At 54.1% G+C, this 16,802-nt stretch overlaps 1 protein-coding gene across 5 annotated transcripts in view; it reads left to right on the top strand.

Annotated features, from left to right (window-relative positions):
- Positions 1–16,802, top strand: part of PLXNA1 (plexin A1) — a 327,351-nt gene that overhangs the window by 83,260 nt on the left and 227,289 nt on the right. The gene's annotated exons all lie outside the window — the stretch shown is intronic.

The following is a 16,802-nucleotide window of genomic DNA, read 5'->3' as shown; positions in this document are numbered from 1 at the left end:
AGAGACACCCTAGGGCCCAAGCAGCGGGATGGTGGGAGGTGATATCCTGCAGTGCAATTCCTGGTTGCATACAGTACATGGAACAGCTGACTCCGCTGCAGCATGTGATGGGGGGCTGGGAAGGCAGGGATGGAGCTGGGTAGGTGCAAACAATAACTATTCCCCTCTTTGTCTTTTGCAGTATTGACAGATTTGATTCCCTCTTGGGGGGGACGTGGGGGGCAGGGGCAGCTAATCTTCCTGCAGATCGGACTAATAACATGCTTCAGAGAGCTAACCTTGGCGACGGTGGATTAAAGGGAGCGCAGCCTGCCCTCGTCAGGTGCAGGTGGCTCCTTTCCCGCTGGTCGATGCCAGCGCTCAGAGTGGAGATGGCTGCGGCTCAGCCTGAGAGCCCCGTGCAAATGGCATCCGTGGCTTTTGGGATGGTCAGAGAGAACCTCCAAAGCAGCTGCGTGTGACTGAACACAGGGGTGGGTGGGGGTGGAGAAGGCAGAGTCAGAGGGCGGCCGGCAGCCTCGCGGGCTTGCACAGCTTCATTCAGTGTTCGGCGCAGAGGCTCCTAGCTGCCCACTCCCTGGCCCTTGTTCGTTCTAAGTGCACCTGTTGCATGCCCCGTAGCATGAGTTGGTGGGAAGGGAGTGTGAGAGTGTCTGATCCCTTAATTGCTTTCCTCAGGCCCCCTTTAGAACAGTGGTCACTCCGGTCAGCACCTTCACAACCGAGCCAGAGCGGCTGGATTCAAACATGCTCTGCTCCTGCTGGAAAATGATCATTCCTGTGAGCTGCTGGCTCTGTGCCAGGGGCTGGGTCAAACAGCCAGACGCTGGGCCCTCGCTACAGGGCAGCCCTGCCTTTGGCAGACTCCAGAGAAATGATCTGCCTCTGACATGTGATGCCCTCTCCTCTCTGTGATCTTGCAAATACCTGGCGCATACTCGGCCCATTCAGCCTCTGTCAAGCTGCTCTGTGTCCTCCTATCCTTGCGCTCTGTTCTCATCCTCCCCCACCATGGTATAGGCCTATCCCTGAAGGAAGGCTTTTCATGCTGGCTGCTCCTTACCTGGTCAGACCTATTCCACTGGCTGATGGAGGCCTGGAAAATCTTCCTGCTCCGTCTCTTTTTAGCTCTTGGCAGCTCATTCATTCCTGAGTGTGCTCGTAGGATCTGCTGAGAGTGGGAGCAGGTCCGCTCCTGTCTAGATCCCGCGGTGACAGTTCCCTAGTTGTTGCCTGGACAGTTCCCAGAATTTGTCAGGGGGTAGAGCTTCTTCCAGAGTGGTTCAGGGCCTGGGGAGCTGGGCTCTTCCAGTTGGGCACCCTTGACTGCCTCTGTCCTCGGGTCAGCATGCAATGAGGCAGCATAAAGAGGGTAGGTCCACGTGCAACAAAAACACTTCGGATTCTCGTTCCCCTGCAAGCCGGGCTGCCAGGCCATGGGAGGTGCCAGGAGCATTGGGAGTGGGGGACTCCACCACTTTCATTCAGGGCACATGGATGGGGAATGGCAGAGCGTGGGCAGCAGCATGTCCTAGGTGTGAGTGAGGCACTGTGAATGCGTCTGATGTTGAAGGCAGTTAGTAGCAAACCATTGCCCCTGGGGATGTGGGAGCATGCCAGGGCTGTAATCCCTGGGTTGCTTTTTCCCAATCTAGGGAAAGTCTCTTGCCTGTCCCAAGGGTAGCATTTCCCACTGGCCGTTGCTAGCACACGAACGTGGCTGCCGGTTTATTGCCCTGTTTTGCTGCATGAAGTCTGTGGCAAGGGGGTGCTGAGCCTGCTTGGTTTATGAACTATTGCCGGCTTCTCTTCCAGATATTATAAAATATAAATGGTCACAGGGAGGCTATTTCAGCTACTCGGGATGATGGGAGTGTAATATATCCAGGCATCTCTAAACTGGCATGGCCTGGGCAGCCTCTCGCAGCGTAGGCTAAAGGCTGCAGGCCAGATTCTCAACAGGGGTAAATCAGCTGAGCTCCATTGAAATCAATTTAGCTACACCAATTTACCCCAGCTGAGGATCTGGCCCAGCCATAAACGGGTGTATGACTTCACCGGGCTATCCACCTGCTTACACCAAGGCTGAATTTAGTCCCTTGTCAGTGCTAGCGTGGTGCAATGGTTTAATGCTCTAGCCTCTCTCTTTTGGGGCCTGGGCTTCCAGACTTCGCTAGATCACCATGAAATGACTGTTTTCAAGCTAGTCCAGGGTGGGTATTGATCAAATAACACAAACTGGCATGGTTGGCTTTCCCTGATCAAGGGAACCCAGCTCCAGAATAAGCAGGGGCACCTGCAGGTTAGGACAGTGGGGCACTGGCAGAGTGGTAGTGTGGCCCAACCTGGAATATCCGGGGGGCTGCAGGCCAGCACTGAGGGGGGTTGACAGAGCCTGGCTTGTGGATAGCAGAGGGGCTGTAAAGCTGTGTGAGGGGAGCTTGCTCTGCTGTTCTGTGCTCTGGCCAGCAGAGCCTGTGCCCTGAGTTCTCCTGGAGCAGCCCCTGTGTACCCTTTGTGCTGGAGTCTGTGGGATTTGTCTCTTCAAAGCCATTGTGCTGTGCTCAGAAAGCCGGTAGATAGGGCCTGGTGGTGCCCGTCTCCCAACGAGCTGCACTGTGAGCTACTTATTGCTGGCATGTCAGGGGATTACGGAGTTCAAAAGGAGCCTCTAAATAGTCCCTCAGCCCCCTAAGTCCCACTCTGTGGAGCGTGGCCATCAGAGCCCCTTGCATTCCCCCTTCAAGGGGGAGCCAGCCATAGGACAGCTGTCCCTGCTGAACGGCCTTTCTGATTGGCTCTTGGGGCACTGGGGAGTGCAGCAGGAGCAATGCCCGAGTGAGGGTCTCCCCTTGGCTTAGTGCCCAGAAGGAGTAACACAGGGGAAGTCTTTTTTTGGCCCGTGCTGTTTCTCAGGTGCCCTCTTGCAGGTCAGTCACCACGGGGATGTGGGGCTGTCCTGTGGGAGCCATGTGCCTTAACCGCATCCACCTGGTGTGCATTGGCATCCTTGTGGAATTGTCCCAGGCAGCCCCTCCTTTGTCCTGTCCCGAGCTCGGAGGGAGACAGCTAACAGCTGCCTGACAAAGTAAAGGGTTTGCTGTCAAGAGCACTGGGCTCACAAATCTGATTTTGGCTTCAAACTAATTCAATTCTGGTGGAAAATGATGAAATCGTTACACTGCTGCCTGCTGGGTCACACGACTGCTGACTCCGGGAACGGAGCTGCCTGCCTCCCTCTCTTGCTCTGTCTCTCGCTCCCCCGTTCCCTCTCTCTTTGCTGTCCTTGGCCCGCACAGCTGTCTTGGGGACCCAGCTGTGCCTCGGTGCAGCTCTTCTGTTCCCTTTGGGCTTTTCCTAAGCAAGGTGCTGAACAAGAGAGAGAGAAGTGTAAGGAAGGGAATGTCACCTTGTCCCTGAGCTGGTGGTGTGTGTGTTGGGAGGGTGGTTGTGCCAGTCAGCCAAAGGGGTTGATGATGCTGTAGCCAGGTCTCCTGCTGGATTGGCACAGGTTGGCCGGTTCGATATATGAAATGAGCTGTGCAGAGGGATGTTCTGAGCATCAAGGACTTCAGCCTGGGTAGGGGGGCTGTGTGCAAAGCTAGATCTTTAGCATTATTCTGAATCCAGATGGACTATTCCCCCGGAGCTCCCTGATCTCTCCTGGGCAGTGTTAGTGGGCTCTGGGGTGCTTAGTGGCCCCTCAGGGAGCCTAAGCAAAGTGTGCCGTGCAGATGAGCATTCAAAGTGCAGCTGCCCTTGGCCTCCTCATTGGTAGCTGCAGCAGAACAAGCAAGGGGCGAATGGGACATGGAAGCTGAGCTCCCCTCTCTCTGCTGCTAGAGGGCCCTGTCCTGTGCCAGTGTAGGGGGAGGCAGGGCAGCATGGGTGTTTGTGGCTGTTCTACTCTGCAGATTCCTGTGCTGAGAAACATCTCTCTGAAACATTAAGAAGATGGTTATTAGTGGATCCCTTGTGTCTCTTTCTCCCAACCTCTCCCCTTTCACTCCTTTTCTTGCCTTGGCACAAAGCGAGAGGGAAGGAGCAAAGAATAAACAATCTGCAACGCAGCCGTTTGCTCACAAAAGTAACAAGCACACAAGAAAACCAGTCTGGCTGGAAATGGAACCACAGAATCAGTTCTGGCCAGTTGTTCTTCCCCCAACTTCCCTGGCTTCTTCGCATCCTTGCCAGGATCCAGCTTGGCTTTGGCTGGCTGGCTCAGGGCAAATTCCTGGTCCTTGGGGAATTGAGATCTGATGGCAAGGCTGCCCCTATGTGTGGCCTTTGTGCCCTGGCTGGGAACAGGATTAATTCCCCCCACTTTTAGGAGAACACAACAAAGATTGGAAGCAGCCACTCCCCTGCCTGGGGCTCTGATCACACCACGTCTCCCAGGCTGAGCAGAGATGGGCTGAGTCCGGGCTTGAATGGGAGAGCTCTAGGGAGAACTCAGGGTGCTTTGGGAAGTGGTAGCTAGCAATGCATTGAGTAGTGCTTGTCTCTGTGAGCCAGCACTGAGCCACTCTCCCAGCCTTGTGCAGGAGAGTGCTGCGTTACTGAAGGTACCTGAGATGCGGCACCGAGGTCTTGATTTGTGGGCTCTTTAATGGCACTTTATGGAAGAGCAGGGTTGTGAACATTGCTGTCCTGGCCAAAGTCCAGCTCAGGTAATAACTGCATTCCTAAATCCCACTGCAGGTTCAATTAGATGTGGTATTCTTCACTTCCTGTCCTAAATGGTTATGCTGCTGTGTGCTGTTAAACAGTTCTCTTGTTCCACCCCCGCAAGTGGCTGCATTTCTGCAGGAGTTGAATGATCCCTGTGCATATGGCTCATAAATCAGTTTGCAGAATGCGTTGGAAGCTTCCAGGATGAAACACCTATCCATTATCCTAGTCAGTACTGGGGGACAGAAGGGAGGCATCAGTTCAGCTAAACAGCCCCCTTCATGGGAGGTGTGGAAAGAATATAAGTTACCAGGTACAGGAAACCTTGATGGTTTCTGGGTGCCCTCTGCTTTCCTGAAGCTCCAACAGATCAAACGTGCCTTGTAATGTGTGACAGCTGCTATCTTGGCTAACACCATAGAGAGAACCTGGGACTGCTAGAGCTACAAGCATAAGCCTCTCTAGCTTGAGCTAAAGAGCCAGGCTCTGCAGCTGCTGTCTGTGCCAGACTCCCATCTTCTGTGTATCGGGCACAGAAGGGGACACACAACACATGCTGACCAGTGGCTTACATAGACATTCCCTCCACTCTGTCCCGGGCAGCTCTCACAGTCCCACCATCGTTTCATTAGCATTGGCAGGCAGGGTTTGATTCTGTTTATTCTCAGGAAAGCTCAATGCTCTGATGTCTAGATTTTGGTGAAATCCCAGTTGGGCGACTTGGCTGAGCTGGCAGTAGGCTAGGGGTTCAGTTAGAGGTCCCCTCACACCCCTTTCCAGCCCTGGGGAGGAGATATTCCAGTAGGGGGGAGAGTGTAACCAGTTCCTGTGCCCATTTAGTGGTGAGGGAATTGGCTAATTGTTCCCCCAGCTACAGGAATTGGTTCTCCCAGTGTTCTTACAGGGCGTGAGCTCCTGCAGGAAATCGGTCAGGGGAGTGTATGTGTGTGTGCTCACCATGACGGGGAAACCTGGCTGCTCTGGCATTGGGATTATGAAGTGAGCTCCTGAAGGTTTCAGGTAAAGCATGGAGGTGTGGGCTGCTGCATTCCAACACCAGCACTGCCTGTTCTAGAGAGCCCTGGAGGACTGTCCCGCTGCTAGGTACTAGGCCGACCTCTTGGGCCTGGAGAAATTCCCTCCTGTGGTTTGCTTTTTCAGGCCAAGCAGAGGAGGGACACGACATAGGAAGGTGCTGCCAGATCTCAAACAGAGTCCTCATCACCTCACTCTCTGGAGGATGTGGTTTGGGTATTGCTAGCAAAGTGTGCAAAACCAATAGGTGCGAATCTTCTCATGCGCCACTGAAATGCTGCCTGCTCTTGGGCGGGCCGTGGGAGCCGTTTAAGGGCTGCACAGCAACGCTCCACACTGGTCAGGAAGCAAAGGGTAGTGCCTCCAACTGATGCTATAGGGTTGATTTCTAAGTAGGCTGAATCTAGGTGCCTGGGGTGGAACCAGAGACTCTGGGGTTAATGTCTGATTGGTGTGAAAAGTGCCGCTCCTGATCAGGATTTCTGGTTTAAAGTCTCATCTGGATGGCAGAAGAGCCAGGCTCTATGGCTGCGGCAGGCAGGGGGGATTTCTCTGCATCGGAAGGCCCTGTCAATCAAGATTAATCTCCTGACAGTGGAGGGGGAGGGGGAGGAGTGGGGGAAGGGCTGTCTGATGATGAATCTCACCCCCTTCCTTTGAGCCCCTCCAGCAGCTTTGTAAGAATTCTATTCATCGCGCTCCGGCCTCTCCTGAATGGGGCTCGGTGGATGACATCTCATACAGCAGGGTTCAGAGGACAAGGGTGAAAGGAACTGTAGGGGGATGTGGCTTTTGGATGAGCTGCCCTGTTCCTTCCCCCAGCTGAGTTCCCAGGGCACATGGCCACGGCCTCCCCAGTGCAGCAGCATCCTTGTGTTTTGGTTCCAGCTGCTCCGGCAGCAGCATGAACTTTTGACTATCTAATCCCCAAGTGCTGTGGGCCATTGCCGAGCCCACGCTGGAGCCAGGCGGAGAGGCCGCCAGACTTGGCTGAGTGCTCAGAAGATGTTAGCGGTTCCTCCCCAGCGCAGAAGAGCTGAACAAACTTGGCTGGGGAAACTAATTCCATCCTGTCTGTTTCTTTCGTTCCCCTGCTGGGACCAGGAATTCATCTTCTGAAAGAGGCAGACCTGGAGCAGGAGACTGCATTGAGCAGGCTGCGAGGGTCTCAGCACAGCCATCTAAGCCCCCCCAATCGCTGCCCTCCTCCCATGGCCTCTGTAGGACCTGGGGAGGGCCAGCACCTGCGACAGAGGGATGGGGTGGTTTAGTTCAGACTCTGCGGGCGAGTTTAAAAGCGGTCCAGTAATGGCTGCGATTGCTTGCATGACTCTGCTAAACCAGCTCTAGTGAGAGCGCAGAGTGCCTGTTAACCTCTTCAGTGCTGGATGAGAAATCACAGGCTCCCTTAGACCCGCACGTCTGAACGTTCTGCTTCACCACTCTGCAGGGCAAACTGCCGTGGGTATATTCGGTTCTGGTTATCTAGACCCTTCTACCGTCCACATGTCGGTGGAATTTGATCACCTCACTGACCAAGGTTCCTTCACAACACTTCTCCAACACGCCTCCACTTCCCAGAGAGGGAAAAGCCCCGAGTCAGCAGAGCGTTCAGCCCCGGGCTTGAGTGTGTTGCTGAATCAGGGCCTCCATGGATTGTTCAGGTTCACACAGGAAGCTTGTGGCAGACCTAGGAACTGAACTCAGATCTCCTTTGTTTCAGCCCAGTACTTCAATCACCAGAACATCATTCCACAGGCTGCCAAAGAAGGGGTTAATGTTGCTGCCTGACTGAACCTCTCTTTCTCTGCACAGAGCAGGTGGGGCATGGCTAGCTGTAAGGTGGGCTTTCTCCACCTGTTGTTCTTTCTGCTGAAGTGCCTCATGCCTGAGGCGGAGGGACCCTGTCTGGGGGAGGAGTTCAGAGTCCAGGGCCTGTTTGAGTCCTGGCCTCTCTCCGGAGCCTGCCGATGAGGGGACAGTTGTTGCTGGTTCTGATGAGGGTGTGTTGTGATGTAGACGTTTGTGCTACTGATGCTGGGCTGAGATAAATCAAATAATCTTTCACAGGGGTCACATAGCAGAGATCAGGTGATAGCAACTTCCATTCATTGCTAAACCCGGGGCTAAACTCAAACAGGGAACTTAGATGTGAAAGAACTGGAGTCCCCCTCCCCACTGCCCCATGAAAAATTTCCTCCAGCTTCTCTTTGATTCTTCTGTGGGGATTAGGTTGCCTGTGGATTTTGTGCATGGGATGTGAGTTTGAGAGATCCTGTCTGGTTTCAGTCCTAGCTCCCCTTTGCCTGATACTCGCATCAGTTTATGCCCTGTGAGGTTGAGGTGAGAGGGATACATGGTACTCAGTCTAGAACTAACAAACTTCTCTGCTCTGTCACACAATCCTGAGCTGAATCCTGGCCTCCAGAGGCAATGGGCTGATGCCCTCACACTGTGTAACAATGTCTCGCCTCACACTAGTTCTCCACTATTGGCTTTTAGCTTTGGTTTCGCTATCAAACGACCCTGGGGGCTTAAAGGTCCCCCAGCAGACGTCAGAAAGCCAGGCACTCAATGGCAGCCAAGGGAGAACATTTATAAATGTTAACTGGCAAATTACTGGCCAATTAATAACACTAACTGGCATGAATCTTGCCTCTCCTGTCTGCTCCCTCATTGCTCTGGGAAGTGGGCCTGAAGGGAGGCAATGAATCGGAGTGTCGGGGAGACGGCTACTTCCAGCCCTGGCTCAGCATCTGGTTTGTGTGTGTCTCAGGCCAGGTTGCTGTATGTCGTGCTCTCCCTACTGTAGGGTGGTTTCCTGGGAGAGTCACAGTGCCACTGAAATTTGCCTGGTTCCCCTTTTGTACTGTCTGGGACTTTTTGGGGGGTGAAGGTTGTGTTGGTGGAAAGTACGGGATTATCATGCTCCTTGAGATTGGATCCTCTAAATCTCTACTAGCCAGCTCCCCATACCCCATGTCCCTGCCTAGATGTCTCTGCTGTGCCCTGCAGGGCCCTTCTCTAGGGGTTAGGGGGTTCAGTCTTCCTGGGTCTTCCCTTTCCTGGCGTCTCTGCTGAAATTGTCTGTTAAGGACCCAACTCGGGTGGTCGTTTCTGTAATGGGCCCACCAGTCCCACTAAGAGGTGAACTGAGATCCTGCCAAGCTTGTTTTAGTACTGGGGCCACTGAACATTCTGACACAACTAATTAACCTATATACCCCCCAAATGCCTCTAGTGGCAGTCCCTGAGAAGTGCTGCCTCTCTGGTTAGGGTGTGGGTTATGGTCTCTCATTGAGTCAGTGGGGCATTCATTCACCCCAGCTGATTAGACGGAGCCTCCTGGAAAGCCGATTGTGTCCCCCTTTGCTAGCTATGCTGGTGTGAAGTCTCTTGTTAACCCGAGTGTTGGGTATGTGCTTTAGTAGCTATACAAGGTCAGGCAGTGTGCGTGGGTGAGTGGTAATCGATTCTCATACCTGAGGCTGGTCAGCACAGTGGTCAGGACGGAAATTTACTTGTTCCATGCAGCATGATGCAACTGGCTATATATATATATATATATAATTTATTCATTTATTCCCCTGACTTTATCTGAAGCACTCGGCAGTAGCCGTTGGCAGAGGCCAGACTGGATGGACCAGTGTCTGGATCTGCTATGGTAACTGGCACCATACCCTTCAGATTGCTTCCCCCATCCGATTTGACCCGGCCTTGCCTTGCCTTGCCATGGTGTCTGCCTGCACGCCTCTAGCGAGGGAGTTTGCTGTTAGTGAGCTAATTGTCGGTGTAATTATTTATTGAGGTGGTGTCGGTGTTGCTGTAGCGGGCAGACGCGCGCTCCTTGCAGCCTGGAGTGCAGCAGTGCAGCTGTATTTGTCGTTTCCCAGAGTTTGTTGAGACAAAGCAGAGAGGAGTAAACACCATAAACATTTATCCTCTTGCATATTCAGCAGCAGATGAGGTTGGGGAAGCTGCAAATTGGAGTGCAGAGAGCAGTGTGACATGGAGATTGCATTGGCTGCGAGGTGCTGCCAGGACTTAAATACCTTCATTGGTTCCGCTCCAGTCTCCCCGGGACTCAGGCTTTCCGTTCACCCCTTCGCTGCTGCCTGCTATGCACACCGTGAGGCAGAGGGAAGGGAAGGGGCGCTCTTCCTGGGAGAAGATGCACAGGGGGAGCAGGATGTTGTACTGGGGAAGAAGTGACCTGTGATTCCAGGCTGCAGGAGTGGACGTTGCCCTGTCAGAACCTGAGTCAGGGTGGGCTTCCCTGAGTCTTGGAAGCTGCTGCCCTAAGGGGGCTGAATGCACCTAGGGACCATTCTCTGCTTCTCTTAGGGGCAATGACCAGATATCTCTTTCTTCCTCTTGGAACAGACTGTGCTTTTGGGCCCGGGTGGCTGCAAGGGTGATGTCTAGGGGTCTGTCTTGGGGGGCTGGGCAGTGGGAGCCTCCCATTGCCACTAACATATAGAATCGTATAAAAGGAAATACATCTCCCTTGTGTGTGTGGGGGCCCCCTCCTGTCCTCAGTTGCTGAGTCCTTCACAGCTTCCCCTAAGAGCAAAATAACCAATGAACCCCAGATGCTCTGCTGGGGCCAAAGCCTCTGCTACTAAATTGCTTCCCTCTTCCTCCACAATATCGATTGTTCATTAGGCCTCAGTGATATACTGCTGCCTCAGTGGCATCTTCCTTGGTGAGGCTGAGCTGTGGGGCTCTTGCCCCTGGCCTCTGGGGCTTCTGTCTCAGCCCCCAGAGAGCCAATCCCTGAATGTTCAGTTATCCCAGCCCTGATGGAGGCGAGGTTCTGCTGGGCGTGTTGGAGAAGGATGTGGGCCCCTGACCTCAACTTGGTTTATCTCTGGAACGATGTGTTTTCTTGCCGCTGCCTTCCTGATGTTTGCAGTGTGAGAATGGAAAGGAGGAGACCAGCAAGGTCCTACATGCCATTCTATTGGTAGGCAATGTCCTTGTGTGTTCAGATTGCAGGGGGCTTTTGAGCCTCTCCACCCACTTTTCAGTATACTGAGTTGAGGGTTGTTAACTCCTCACCATGCTGCTGATCCCCTGCCCCCATTGGGATGAGGGCTTAGGTAGTGGGTAAAGCAGTCTGCCTCCAGGGGCCACTGACACAGCCCTCTTTGGGAGCCAGTGAGGCCTGTGCGCAAGATGTGTGACTTTTCTAGAGGAATTTCTTGCCTGAGGAAGGGGAGATAAAGTCAGGCATGGAAAGGAGTCAGCTTGTAACCTAAACCCCAGCACCCCAGCTAGAGGAAGTGAGAGCTGCTGAGCAAGCGAACGGAGCTGCAGCTGTGAACAGCTTTGCGTCCACTGAACTATTCCCACCTCTCTGTGCTCCCCACTGCTGTGGTGCTAACTGTGAACTGCAGCAGTGGTGTGAGGCCCTGGCCTCCTGGGTCACCCATGAGGGCTCCTCCCGTGGGCTAGAGATCCTGTCCCATAGTCATGTTGGAATTGCATGCTGCAGGCATCTTGAGAAAAAGCAGGGAGGGGCCTGGCCCCAAGGACAGCAAGTCAAACAGGAAGTGAAAATGAATGGCTCTTTTAAACAATGGGCTTAGAGCATGGCCATCAGTGGATGGCTGTTCAATGTCCCTTCCCTGGGGGTGTTAGTGAGCTGGTACCGGACTGCACACTGACCTTTGGGGAGTCTCTCGTGAGAATGCACCCCCCTTGTCCCATGCTGCGTGGGTGCTGCACTCTAGCATGGGGTGACAGTCCTGGAGGAGTTGGTTTTTGAGTGGGGATTGCTATCTGCCCCCCCCGGAGCCACTTCTCAAAGTTGAGGAGCTCAGCGCTTTCCCCATATGTTACACCCGCGCTGTATGGATTTATAACTCCCCAGGGACTGGAGCAGGTTCTGAGCCCATCCCCTGCCAAAACCTCCCCTCTAAACTCCGAGCTGCAGATGGAGCCTCTCCAAACAGAATCCTTCCGAGGCCCAAATGCCCCACTGTCCTCAATGCGTGTCATTCAAAAAGCACCTCTGCTGGCAGTGTTGACTTCATGTGCTCCATGTCTGGGCTGGCTGCTGCCTGTTTTGGGCTTGGCGCAAGCGCGTCACACCTGGAGGCTCTGGGGAGGGAAGTCCAGCTGGGCCGTTCGCTGGGATTACGGAGTGAAGGCATCAGGCATGCAATGCTCTGCTCAGCCATTGCCCCACCCAGATGCAGGGGGGCTGGAACCATTTGTATAGTGGGGGTGCTGTAAATCCTTCATATAATGGAAACCATTTCAAGTCAGGGTGTGCAGCAGTACCCCCTGCACATCGAATTCCAGCACCTATGCCCACATTGGACCTTGTGTGTAACTGAGCTCACCCGTGCCTGGCTGAAAGGCTTCAGTCGTTTCTCTTCAGTCCCCATTCCCCCTCCCTTTTGCCACATCTCCCAGAGCCTGGAACCCATGGTCAGAGGCTGTTGGACCAGGGGTTGTCATGGCAACACCTCTCCTCCCACTGAGGTGAAGATAGAAGCAAATTTCATGGTTCAGGGAATTTCCCGGTTCCTGACCCCTGTTCCCTGCGGTCTCCCCCACCCCCCCGCATCCCCCTATCCCTGTCATCCTCTCTTAGCACCACATGGCTGGCCCTGCATCGGAGGCTGGAGAGGACACGGCACAGATATTGTATGTTGAGTGCAGAAACCTGTGTCCTTCTCCTCTCCTCTCAGTGCTGTGGAAATGAGAGATTGACACAGAGCTGCAGCAGAGTCAGGCGGGTTTGTCTCCGGGGTCCAGGATCTGGGAAAGGGGCATCCTAGGGAGAAGGATAAAATGACTCTCAGCAGGGGCAGGTGTGGCAGAGATGGCACAGGCGGAGTCCAGCCGTCGGGGATGAGGCCCATTCCTTTCCCTGGCTCACCTCCTGCCTCTTCTGAGCGTACTGCCTTTTCTTTTTGTTTGTTCGCAATGTTGGTGAGTCTGGGGGAAGGTGCTGGATTGGCAGCCACTGCATGGGAACAGCCAGGGAGAGGCAGAGACAACTTCCTCCATACACTCCCCCATGCTGTTGTGTTTCAGACCTGCCCAGGACGGCCGCTGTAGGGGAGAGAAAGGAATTTGGGCTTCTTGGGTCTTGCTCTCTTGGTTTCCCTGCCCCGGCTGTCATTGAGGGGGCCAGGCCAGCTGTGAGAATGGCTTTTCTGGGGCAGATATTTGAGTCAATAGGAATTGGATTGAGAGCAGCATTTCTGGGCCCGCAGGCCAGCTGTCTGAGGGTGACCACTCTGAATCCCCACTGACCTAGGGCTGGATCGGAGCTGGTGACCTAAAGATGAAAGGTTTTGTATCCTGTTTCCTGGTCTGAGGTGGCAAGGAGTGCTGCAGATCAAGAGGGCAGGGCCGTGGCATTGCTGTGGGACTGAGGTTCTCCAGATTAACTTGCAGATAATTTCTTCTGCCTCTCATCAGTTGTGGAGCAGGGTCACAGGTTGCAGTTCAGTGCTCTCCAAACGGAGTGTGTGTGTGTGTGTGTGTGTGTGTCTGTCTGACAAAACCAGGCTCCATCCTCTTAGCTCTGCACCAGTTCTTCCCTCCGTGGGCACTGATGGTGACTCCTCTGTGCCTTTCCCCTGGCCTTTGGAGGCCACCAGCAACGAGCCCTTCAATCCCCCAGTGCAGGAGCTGCCTGGCTCTGCTGCTCTCCCATCTCCTTGGGCAGCAGCTACAGCGCTTGGTGAAAGGAGCGCTTGGGAAAATTGCCCTACATTTGTGTCTGCCAATGCTGGGCACTGGCTGAGACGCAATGGCTCTTGGCTGCTGTTCGAGCTCCCTTTTGAAAAGGTTTCTCCTGAATCTGCAAACGCAGGAGAGTGTTTAACCAACAAGGCCGCTAGCTGATGCTGGCAGGGGATCTGCAGTCCAGCTGCAGCTGCCAAACCTGCAGGGGCTCAGCAGGGGGGTGGTGGGAGGCGGGGGGGGGGGGGGGGGAAGGACGGGACACAGGATTCTGTTCCCTTCCTCCCACGTGGGAGCATTGCCTGGCTGCCCGGATGCATTGTGGGGAAGTTCAGCTTCCGCTGCTGAAGGCACCAGGCAGACATTTCTCCAATTGGCTGTGTTAACGCTTGTGTCCCTGAAGGGAGTGTAGTGCTGGGCTGTTAGCCCGTGAGCTTGGAGCTTGTTGCCTGCGGGGACAGCATGGGCAGCAGCTTCTCAACCCACTGCCTGCTCTCGGCCCTGGAGGTAGAGAGGGGAGTTCAGCCTCTGTTGCCCACTCAGTCCTTGGCCTCTCTGCTGTGACTGCCAGCAAGGGAGCCAGGCGTTGCTAGCAGTGATGGTGCCTTATGTGAGGTGGCTGTTCCTGTAAAGTGGGCTGAGACCGATCAAGCTCATGCCGCTGGGCAGACAGCAGATAGGATTCACTTTGGGTCATCCTGGGTTGGTGACCTGGAAAGGAGATGTTTAATCTCATCTCTCCCCGCCCTCAGTTATATGAGCCAGTTTTCCTCTTGTTAATGTGGTCTCATCACCTGGGCTCAGCCGTTTGGGGGATTGGTGGAACTTGGGAAAGGGATGGGGCATTATAGAAATGCAGAGACTTACCCAAAGACCTGAGTGGAAGGGGTAGGAGCAGCAATATTAATTTCCACTTGATATCCTATTGCCAGTGCTGTGGTGTTGTGCTAGCCTGGAGTTTTCTCTGACCACTCCAGTGGTCTTGGCAGGCTCTGTTTTAAATCAGAGCAATCTGGGAGTGTGATGTGGGAGAGGGAATGCTGCCTACCCTTTGGTACCCCAGGCAGAAGTTGAACCCAAAGATAGGGAGTGTCTATGGCAGGGGGTTTGGAGGATGAGCCGGTCACCTTGATACAGCAATTGTGTCCCTGGCTAAAGGGGCCTGGCGTGGTTGGTGGCCATGGGTTGGGGCCAAACCCTGCAGGGTTTGCTTGCAAGAACAGTTCCAATGGAGCCAATGAGCCCATAGTACTTGCATGGGGAATGGCTCTGGTTTTCTAGACTCACTGGGAAGCTCAGTGACATTGGATTGTTACAAGTGTGTCCTGCGTAGCCTCTCTGCCAAGTTATTTGTTCTGGAGTTGGGGTTGTGGAGCAGGACGAGGGAGCTCCTCTGTACAGATACCCGCTCCCCAAGATGGTGAGAGAATAGGGAGCCAGTATTGTGAACTGGATGGACCCAGGGGCTGGTAATTGCCAGCCAGCTGCCCCTATGGCAGCAGTGTGAGGAGACTTTTTGCTGTGGCACCATAGATTGGACTATTACATTGGCCAAGGGGGCAGCTCTGTCTGCTCCCCTCTGCTGTCGATGGGCTGTGGCACTGTCTCTGCCTTTCAATGAGGAAAAATAGCTCCTTAGCCATTCAAGCATGTCCTAGGCAGATCGGAAACTTGCTCAACTCGCCCCCCCCCCCCGCCCCTCCCTTCAGTTCCTCTCTTCCTCTTTCACTGTGTCATTCAGCCCCACCTGATGTGTGTCATCTGTAACTGCAGACAAAGCATGCTTCATGGTAAGCTGTTCAGGGCCACTGGTGTGACGTGGAGCAACTCCTGACATTCTCTGCACCCAGGAGCCATAGACCCCCTAAATACAGCCACTGAAAATAGCCCTGATTCATTTCTCTAATACTTTGCCAGCGCAAAGCACTCTGAACTCTGTACAGGGATCATCTTCACCCCCTGCTGAAACGCCCAGCAGCTTAGGACAGGAAGTGAAGAATGGGGTGTCTGTTGGAAGCTGCAGGGGGAATGTACAGCCTAGAGGGGTGTGTGTGTGTGTGTGTGTGTGCAGACTGCAAACGCATTCCCCTCATTACAGCTCATTGAGATGCAACATTTCCTTTCTGAGAGTGACCTGGGAGTGGGAATGGGAAAGTGAACAGGTGTGGAGATAGAGAGCACTGGAGCCCCCCGCAGGCCTCTGTACAGATCCAAATGAAATTGTGCAACTGCTCCCCAGGTCCACGATAAAAGCCAGAAAGGAGAGTTCCTACACTGGGGCACTCATGGAGACCTGGCCTCTGCTAGCAAAGGTCTGCTGCTCCCTTGTTGACTGCAGGCAGGGCTCATGGTGACATTGTACCCCCCTCAGGACACCAGATCTGTTTGGGAAGGGGGTTTAGGGATGGCGGCAGAGCTGTACCCAGAGGGCTTGTTGAAACCAGCAGTGAGGGGGTTATATGGAAAGGAGCCTTGTAGCCAGACTGAGCCAGGAGACCCTGTGGGGAATGTAATTAGATGTGGGAGTTGCTGTTGCTTGGGCTCATCTTAACCTCCCAGGCTTAGTCTTTGTCTTAAAAAATCCAATCCCGTGAAGGCCAGTTTTTGCCTTTATGCAGTGTTGTAATGGCAGGCCAGGTCTGCATGCACAGCTCCCCCTAGCTCTGCTGGAGCGGGGCCCTTGCTGGGGCGGGTCAGCTGCCCAGACCCTCGTGCTGAATTAATATTCACTCTCCTGGCTTTGGAGCTCACTGCAGAGAGAGGCAGAGGGCCAGCCAAGCTATGGGCTCTAATCACTGCTGGCCGACCCTGCCCCAGGAGCCCAGCTGAGTGGGAGGTGGGCAGCCAACCTGGTTTGAATGCTGATGGGATTCCCACTCCTTCCTCTCCCGTCCCTCCCCCTGACAGTATTTCTCTGGCTAGAAGTTTGAGCTCAGTGATGGGTTTCTAAATGCTGCTCCAGACGTGACTGAGGCTGGGAGCCCCTCTGCCTCACTCTCTTCTGGGGACTTGGATTAGGGAGGTTTTTAGGGATCAGGGAGAGGCTGTTCCAGGACCAGACTTACTGAGTAAGAGGGGAGAGTGTCTCTAAACCAGAATCAGTGTCTCCACCTCCCCCCCAACATATTAAACTACTGCCTCTCCTGAGGGACCTGAGCTTTTGAGTCTCAGCTACAGCATGTGGCATTGGGCTGCTCTTGGTCGCCTTCTGTAAGGAGTGTGGGGGAGAGGACTTTCAGGCAGTGATCTGTGCTTGGTACAGCCTCTCTGGGGATTTGGCAGGATTAACCCTTTGGAGGTTGGGAGGAAACATCAGGACTCACTGATTGAAGGAGGTTCTCCTATGTCTTCACGCTGGGTCCTCCACGTTCAGCCACCGCTCTTCAGAC

The sequence above is a fragment of the Trachemys scripta genome, chromosome 7 (assembly GCF_013100865.1).
Source record: "Trachemys scripta elegans isolate TJP31775 chromosome 7, CAS_Tse_1.0, whole genome shotgun sequence".
In the NCBI taxonomy this organism is placed as follows: domain Eukaryota; kingdom Metazoa; phylum Chordata; order Testudines; family Emydidae; genus Trachemys; species Trachemys scripta.
This window is presented reverse-complemented; position numbering and strand designations above follow the sequence as displayed.